The sequence below is a fragment of the Ochlerotatus camptorhynchus genome, unplaced genomic scaffold (genome assembly GCF_037179485.1).
Source record: "Ochlerotatus camptorhynchus isolate MF236.1 unplaced genomic scaffold, CSIRO-AGI_Acam_v1.1 ptg000330l, whole genome shotgun sequence".
Taxonomy (NCBI): domain Eukaryota; kingdom Metazoa; phylum Arthropoda; class Insecta; order Diptera; family Culicidae; genus Ochlerotatus; species Ochlerotatus camptorhynchus.
In genome coordinates this window covers 6863421-6871762 of record NW_027040818.1, presented here as the reverse complement: position 1 = coordinate 6871762, position 8342 = coordinate 6863421, and positions in this window count along the sequence as shown.

Sequence of the window (8342 nt, the reverse complement as noted above, 5' to 3'; positions counted from 1 at the left end):
GTCTTTGGAAATTAAGGTGATACGATACAGTGTCCAAAAATCACCGACCGTGCCACCCGAATTGTCTTGGTAGTAAATTTTAGACACTATAGGAGAGGTAAACGCAACGTGTTCCTAAAGTGGCTAATGGAATGTTGCGGGTTCTCTGGAAGACAAGCTTTGTGACTTGCCGGAAGCTAAATTTTACTACCTGCTCAATAACTTTTCCAAAAACTTCAAACAAAAATCTATCAAATAACGAACGCTGTAGTTCAAGAATTTGAAAGTAAATTTAATTGTTTAACATGTTTTTGTGAGTTTGAACTGATCTATCCACGATTATACAATTCATAGGGCTGTATTAAAATTTTCACCATTTTGCTAAATGTTGTCCGGTTTTCTTCCATTTCACAAGTAACGGCGGCAGTACCAAAACAGCAGATGAAATGAACATGGAAGACAAAAGCAAAGTTGCAGTAAGCATTAGACTGATGCAAAATTTGACTTTTTCGCTCCACAGTGCTCAAATGGTTTCAAATCGAGTCCTGATTAGCCTCCAAAAGTTACAACACATTTGGTTAGAAACAGACTTCGCACAAACCAAGTTTACATGTAAATTACTATGGGAAATCTCAACTTTTTGTTCATTGCCCTCTAGTCTTTTTCCATATTGAGCTGCGAAACAGTTCTATAGCCATTCTTATAGAAAATTTTCTCAGCTACAACTTTGCTGCAGATCATTTCTATGTAAAACGAGACAGGAAAAAGTTATTAATTATTTAAGAGATTGATAAACTTATGACATGATCAAGCAGCTGCTCTGTAGGCAACACTGTATTTTGCAGTGTGACATAGTAGCCATGATTTTGGTGTCCTATTCAACGCCCCAGAAACACCAATGTTGCCTGCTGATCAGTTGATTGAGCATGATCATAAGACATCAGCGCATTGAACCATTGATAACTTTCGATCCTTGCACTTAATCAAAAAATGACCTCCAGCAAAGTTGTAGCTGGGAAAATTTCCTACAAGTACAGTTGAAAGTTTTTGAAGCAAACCGATATGGTGAATTATTAGATAGACATGAACAAAAATCTTGGTTTTACCATAGTAATTCCCATACAAACTTCAAATGGTTTGTGCGATCTCAGTTTCTCACCAAATGGGATAAAATTTTGAGAGGTTAGTCAGGATCTGATTTGGAATCGTTTAAGCATTGTGGAGCGAAAATTTCAAATTTTGCATCACTCTAGTGAGCATTCAGAACTGAGCTATCCACTATAAAATTGATCGTGTTGACAGCAACCTTCTATCTAGTCAAGATGTCAAGTTAAGCAAATAATGTGAAAACAAAAGGCATATTAGAGCCTCCCTTAGATCCGGCGATAAATGTGCAGCTACAATGCAAGACCAAGCTGGAGGTGGCTGGGTTCGATTTCCGGTCCGGTCTAGGAATTTTTCGGGTTGGAAAATTTTTTGACTTCCCATGGCATAGAGTATGATTGTAGGTTCTTGCCACACAACCCAAGTAACAATTCAGTAACCATTTGGCATCTACTCTGATTTATGATGGTTTTATAACGGCAATGAACAATCCATTGTTTCAAAGTGTAAAAAATATCTCTAGTTAATAATTCAGCTTATTGCAATTTAAAAACCTTTTATAGTATATCGAGAAAATCAAACTCTTTCATGTTTTAAAAATTAATTTAAAACAGTTTTCAATCCCTCCTTAAAACTGTTCTGAAATTCAATCATAAACCTCATTAGCAATTGTTTATTAATGTCTTGATAAAATACTTTATACACGTACGTAAAAGCAACCATAAAACTATTAGGTTTTTCATTAAAGCTATTTAAGCTAATTATTGTTGCTTTTAGGCTTTTTAAAGTGCATCATAAACTCCCCACTTACTCTGTTAACAAATTGAGCTTAAAAGATGGTTCCTCATAGTTAATAAAAGCAAAATTTATGACAAGGAAGTCTCGAAGGATTCGTCTAGGATGAAAAATTCAAGTCGATTTCAGCAAAATTCACTTCTTTAGAAGAACCAGCACACCATCAACGACTGACCATCTGGTGGAGAAGAGTAAAGTGAACGTGGCCCTCAAATTCATGAAACATTGTCGAAAGTTTAAAAACATACCAGCCTTCTCTAGATATTGCGAATAGATGGCAATCGAAATAACAACCGACAGCAAACCACTGAAACTATTAGTTAGTGGAGACTAGCTGGTTTCCGATCCATAGCAGCGATTTAATTCAGCGAAAGAATCAACTCTTCGAAAATTTCATTAAAGCGTACATCCCTGCATCGTTGGATGGTGCACTTCTGTAACCATCCGGAAGAAGGGGATCTTTTTCGGGAACGATTGCGCTTCCAGCTGTTCGAAATGCGAAAAGTTGTTAAACAGAATCGCAAACTATCTGAGTAACTGCTTCCAATCCATCGGGAGAAAACCGCCTGGAAAAATCCTGGATCCCATAGTGCAACTATCGAAAGATAAACCAAACTTTGACGTTTAACTTTTTGCAGGCTACTTTGCCTCCATAAATGCTGCCATAAATCTGAACGGGTTAGGATCAAGCAAAATGGCTTTAGATAAAAACAAATTAGCCTGCAATTTTAAGTACTTCTTGAAAGTCAAACAACTTTTCAGAAATGACCCATAAAAATCAACTTTTTTGCCACCGCCATGTTACAATTAGTTTGCGTGTTTTTCGCAACATTCGATTTTCAATCTATATTTCCTTGAATATAACTATATTTTGGTAAATTTAGCAATGAGCAAATATTTAAATGCGAAAATCATTTAAAAAAATCTCGGCCTAGCTCGATTTGAAGATTTTTTTTTTTCAGTGTAAAATAATTAGTCAATTCGACATTTTACGTGGGCGGACGTATTTTTTTCGATGTTTTCACATACATTTCACATAATATTTAATAAATCACTTAAAACTAGGCCACTCAATGAGAACTATTGTAATAAATTTGGATATTCAACAAGATTTTGATACCATCAGTTTCTATTTTAATTAATTTGATAAGATCGGATTCATAAATCCTTTTCAATCTTGATTGATGCTTTCCTAGTGGATTTAGCAAGCGGCTAGGTTAAATGGCTCGGGAATGGTTTTTATTGTTGCTAAATAGCTTTTGTTGTATCTGTCAAATGGTTCTCAATGCGTTCGTCATACAACCTTTTACAGTAAATCAATCTTGAAGAGCTTCGAGAATACACCCTTCAGAACCTTCTCCAGGGTGGGCCAACTAGACATATTCTAGTTTTAATGAGGTTTTGGTGGATGCATTAATGACAAAATAGCCTTGACCAGGGTTTTATGAATGTTGTTTTATAGTTACTTTGAAGTATTTCATAAAACTTAAAATGTTGCTTGGGAATAATACTAATGCATAAATGGTACAGTCATCGAAAGCTCTCACTTAAAAACTGTGGAAGTTGAGTGCTTCTTACACAAGCTAATATGCGATAAGCAATAAGCTTTGAAATGCGAAGAAGAAGAAGAAGAAGAAGAAGAAGAAGAAGAAAGAAGCATATTAGTGCCACCTGGAAGGAGAATTCTGAACTGAACTGTTCATCTTCCAATAGGCCTTATCCATCTGAACAGCTTTGATATATACCACAAGTGATGTCATGGTAAATTTAGAGCTGGTTACTCATTTGGGTTACCCTGGAGGGTGACCAGTTCTAACCACGATGACATCACTGAACATTTCACTTGAAATCGTTAAAAGTGAGGTTACCCACTGAGTAAAATTTTCCTCAAAAAATCAGCTCGAAAGCGACGAAAATCTTACCTAAGCTTTATTCAACTCATATTTGCATTGCATTGCGTAGTGCCATTGGAAACTGTAGGGGTACCCGTTAAACAAATTCAAAGTAAGCGTCATTTAAATGCAATTTTAGCTATCCAGGCTTCTACGGTACACAAGATGTTTTTCCTGTAAAGTCGAGGAAAGATTTACTCATTCACTGAGTAACCCCAGTTTTTGCCATTTCTAGTCAAATTCGACTCAATTTTGAGCTACTCTCATTGGCCGTGTAGTAGACTAATAGGGGGTAATTCCGAGAGTCGAAGTGATTTTTGTCACTAGTGGTGTGAGAAAAGTAACGTCGGGGTGACGTGAGTCTTCGTGCAAATCAAATGGAGACTTCACTAGTGAAAAAAATCACTTCGACTCCTCGCGCAGTAACCCCCATAGACTAAAAAAAAAATAAAATTTTCCTTACACTCATGCATATTTTAGAGGAAAATCGAGAAAAATTTTAATCACTCAGTGAGTAAAGGGTGATACGGTCAAAATTTGGTCAATATCAACTTGACGTATTTCTTTCAATTTTGCATTTAAAAAACCTGAACACCCCTCATTTTGAAGGTGTGTGTGTGTAGAATGTTGCTCCTATTTTGATTTTGGAATTCACTCTTCAGTTGTCAAAATGCCGTCCAAGCAAGAAGAGCAGCGTATCAAAATTTTGCTCGCGCATTGCGAAAATCCGAGCTACTCGCACGCAAAGTTCGCAAAATCGCTAAAAGTTGCCAAATCAACCGTTACAAATGTAATTAAAGTGTTTGGGGAACGTTTGTCGACAGCCAGGAAGTCTGGATCGGGGGGAAATCGAAAACCGGAAGCCGCTGAGACGACAAAGAGAGTTGCCGGTAGTTTCAAGCGAAACCCTAACCTCTCTCTCCGAGATGCCGCAAATAAGCTGGGTGTATCGTCTACAACCGTGCATCGAGGCAAAAAACGAGCCGGACTATCGACTTACAAGAAGGTAGTGACTCCAAATCGCGATGATAAACAAAATACGACGGCCAAAGCGCGATCCCGGAGGCTGTACACGACGATGCTGACGAAGTTTGACTGCGTGGTAATGGACGACGAAACCTACGTCAAAGCCGACTACAAGCAGCTTCCGGGACAGGAGTTTTATACGGCAAAAGGAAGGGGAAAGGCAGCAGATGTTTTCAAGCACATGAAACTGTCAAAGTTCGCAAAGAAATATCTGGTTTGGCAAGCCATCTGTACCTGTGGCTTGAAAAGCAGCATTTTCATAGCTTCCGGGACTGTCAACCAAGAAATTTACGTGAAAGAGTGTTTGAATAAACGTCTGCTGCCTTTCCTGAAGAAACACGGTTGTTCCGTACTGTTTTGGCCGGATTTGGCATCTTGCCATTACGGTAAAAAGGCCATGGAGTGGTACGCCGCCAACAACGTGCAGGTGGTTCCCAAGGACAAGAACCCTCCCAACACGCCAGAGCTCCGCCCAATTGAGAAATACTGGGCTATTGTCAAGCGGAACCTAAAGAAGACCAAAAAAACTGCTAAGGGCGAGCAGCAGTTCAAGGCAAACTGGCTTTCTGCGGCGAAGAAGGTGGACAAGGTGGCTGTACAAAATCTGATGGCAGGGGTCAAGCGTAAGGCCCGGCAATTCGGATTTGGAAAAGCGGAAGCCTAACTGAATATTTTTCCTGAATTTTATACTAATTGAACTTGAAAAAGAAATTTAATTTGATTTTTTAAATAAACGATTTCACCGATTTACACGCGTTTTCCCTTGACCAAATTTTGACCTATCACCCTTTAACCCACCTTCTACTGTTTTGAGAGAAATCCTCTGCAGAGTTAGTCTCATCAGCCGTGTACGACGGCGAACGATACACGGTAACCGCAAAATACCCAATAATGACTACAAAGTAAGCATTTTCAAGGGAAACTGGGACTACCCATTAAATGAGTTAAATTTAACTCATTTGTGAATAAATACAACTACAAAAATTAGTAGTATGTATTCATTTTTGAGTAAGAAATACTCATAAATGGGTAAACAATTGACTCGTTTATTGTGTAGTCCCAGTTTCCCTCGAAAATGCATACTTTGTTGTTAATATTGAGTCTTTTATAGTCATTATTGGGTATTTGGCTGTTACCGTGTATAACAACCGCCGCATCTACAGACGAACTGTAACAAAACTTTTTTACAGGTAAGCTCTTATATAACTTCTCGATTGGCTGCTCTCTATCTGTTCTCTGGATAGTCATAACAGACAAGCACGTGATTGCGGCCAAGAAGTGTTACAAATTTTCAATAGTTTACTAATGATAAATTACTACAATATATACCAAACAAATCTTATATCAAATTTGAATTGAATGGTGTAAAAATAATTGAAATCCATCAATGAACGGCCAAGTTATAAACATTTAAAACCTAACACTGTTTCATCACACAATTTTTTGATTTGCACCCCAGTATATTCCACAAAAATATAGTCATATTTACGTCAAAAACATTCAAGGTTAATCGCTAAATTTTATGATTTGAGTGGTTGAGTCAGTATGAAGTTTTAGTAGGGTATAGCACTACTTCATCGTAATCGCCCACTTCCGTTCTATCAAAAAAAAATTACATCAATGATTTTCCCGTGCACAAACCTCATAGGCTACTAAACGAAGCGTATGAATATTTACACTCATTGTTCTCAAATTAAAAGAAGCGCACTTAGAAAACCCAAACAAAACCTAAAAAACCCAATGGCGTTTTTATGTGTTAGGTTGGAATTGAAACTCGTAGAACGAATTTGGAATTAAGAAGCAGTGTTTTTTTCTCTGTTCGGTAGTTAAACGCCTGCGACCAGTCATTTGATCTATTGTAGTATATCCCGTGGTCTTAGCTTAGTGCATGTCGTACTATTCCATTACTATTGAAAAATGACGAAGTATTCGGTTGGGTTGGTTTTCTTTATTTAAGAGACTTTTAGCCGAAGGCTGGCAGAGTTTTTTTAAATTACAAAACAAAGTATTTGGTTTTGATACAGTTGACATTCTTGCCTTCATCGTAAGCTATTTAGAGCATCCTCCAATGCTGCGCCCCTTTGACAATCCAAATTTGATTCCTTAGCAATAAAATTAAGCAATGGCACCGATAATGACCATGCATCAGAACCCTAGTCTTAACTACTTCAAACTAGAGAACAACGAATAGAAGATTGGGAATCACAGAGATGAAAGGGGCAAGAAGCACACTTTATCAAATCCAACGGTACGTATAGAAATTTAAACAAATTTGGAAGTCATCACTCCATTTTTGGGTTCATATCCGTTCGAAAAAGGAGGTGATGCGTGGGTTTGTTCTTAGTAGGACGGAAATTATATCAAAGCTTCTATAACGCTAGGACAATTTTGGGTTGTCAAGAAGAGACATCATCGAATCAAACGTGCAAAATTGTATAGGGTACACTTCAGCTACGGCCCTAGTGGTTTGCTAAAAACCTTGAATTTTTCACCAAAATCAAAACTTCTTCCATAGGAACTTAGTCTCAATGCTGTTCTGTATGCCTACGTTGAAAACTATGGAATAACTAATTTTGAACATGAGTTAGGCTGTATGGCCAATTAGGGGAGGCGTACTTCCACTATTTTGATAAGATTTTCATCCATCAACAAAGCCTTATTGTACCCGGTCCAGTTCTCTTCACGATATAGATTGGTAAGCTGAAAATTTGAATTTCAGTAATTGAAGTAATTTTTGAAGTAATTCAATGCAGGGATAATGTCCCTAACGTCGACCTAATTGACCCTAATATTGGGCCCATACATAAATTTTGAACGAGAGCATTTTTGACAATGTTTCACTTGCATCAAAAAATATCCATTTGTATTGTTCTACGAAAAATTTAAGGACAGCAGATTTTTATCAATGGGCCAAATCTTTAGATCCTAAGGCCAGTATTTGAGCAATTTCCCCTTTTATGAAGGATTTAAAACAAATCAACTGTAAACATAATTCAACGCAAGAATTTTTAGTTGAGTTTGCCTTTCATAACATCGAAATTCCACCTCTCGATAAACACAAATGACCTGAAAGATAAAGTAAATTGAATAAACAATAAACACAGGAAAACAAAACCCCCTAAAAACGTAATAAACGGATTGATAATCTCCAACCAATCTGATTCAATTTCAAAATCAATCCCCCAACATCATTCAAAATTTACCAACCCCACCCCATGCTGTCCCCCTATCAATAAACCACAATCACCATTAATAAATGATTACTTCCTGTGCAACCATGTCCACCTACCCCACATCCATACCCACCCACATCTAAGCACAAAAACCCGACAAAATATTTCATGACCATCCGGGAAAAGAATAACAACACTTTACATGATAATTGCTGTCATATGACGACGAGAGAGTCGTGTGCCACCATCGCATCGTCGTCGTCCGTTACGAACAGAGCATGCAGTTCCTGTGAGCACCGACTCCCAGGCAGGACCAGGGATGTAAACACCAGACACTCAATCCACCCCGTGGTCCACCCATCGTACTCTTTCG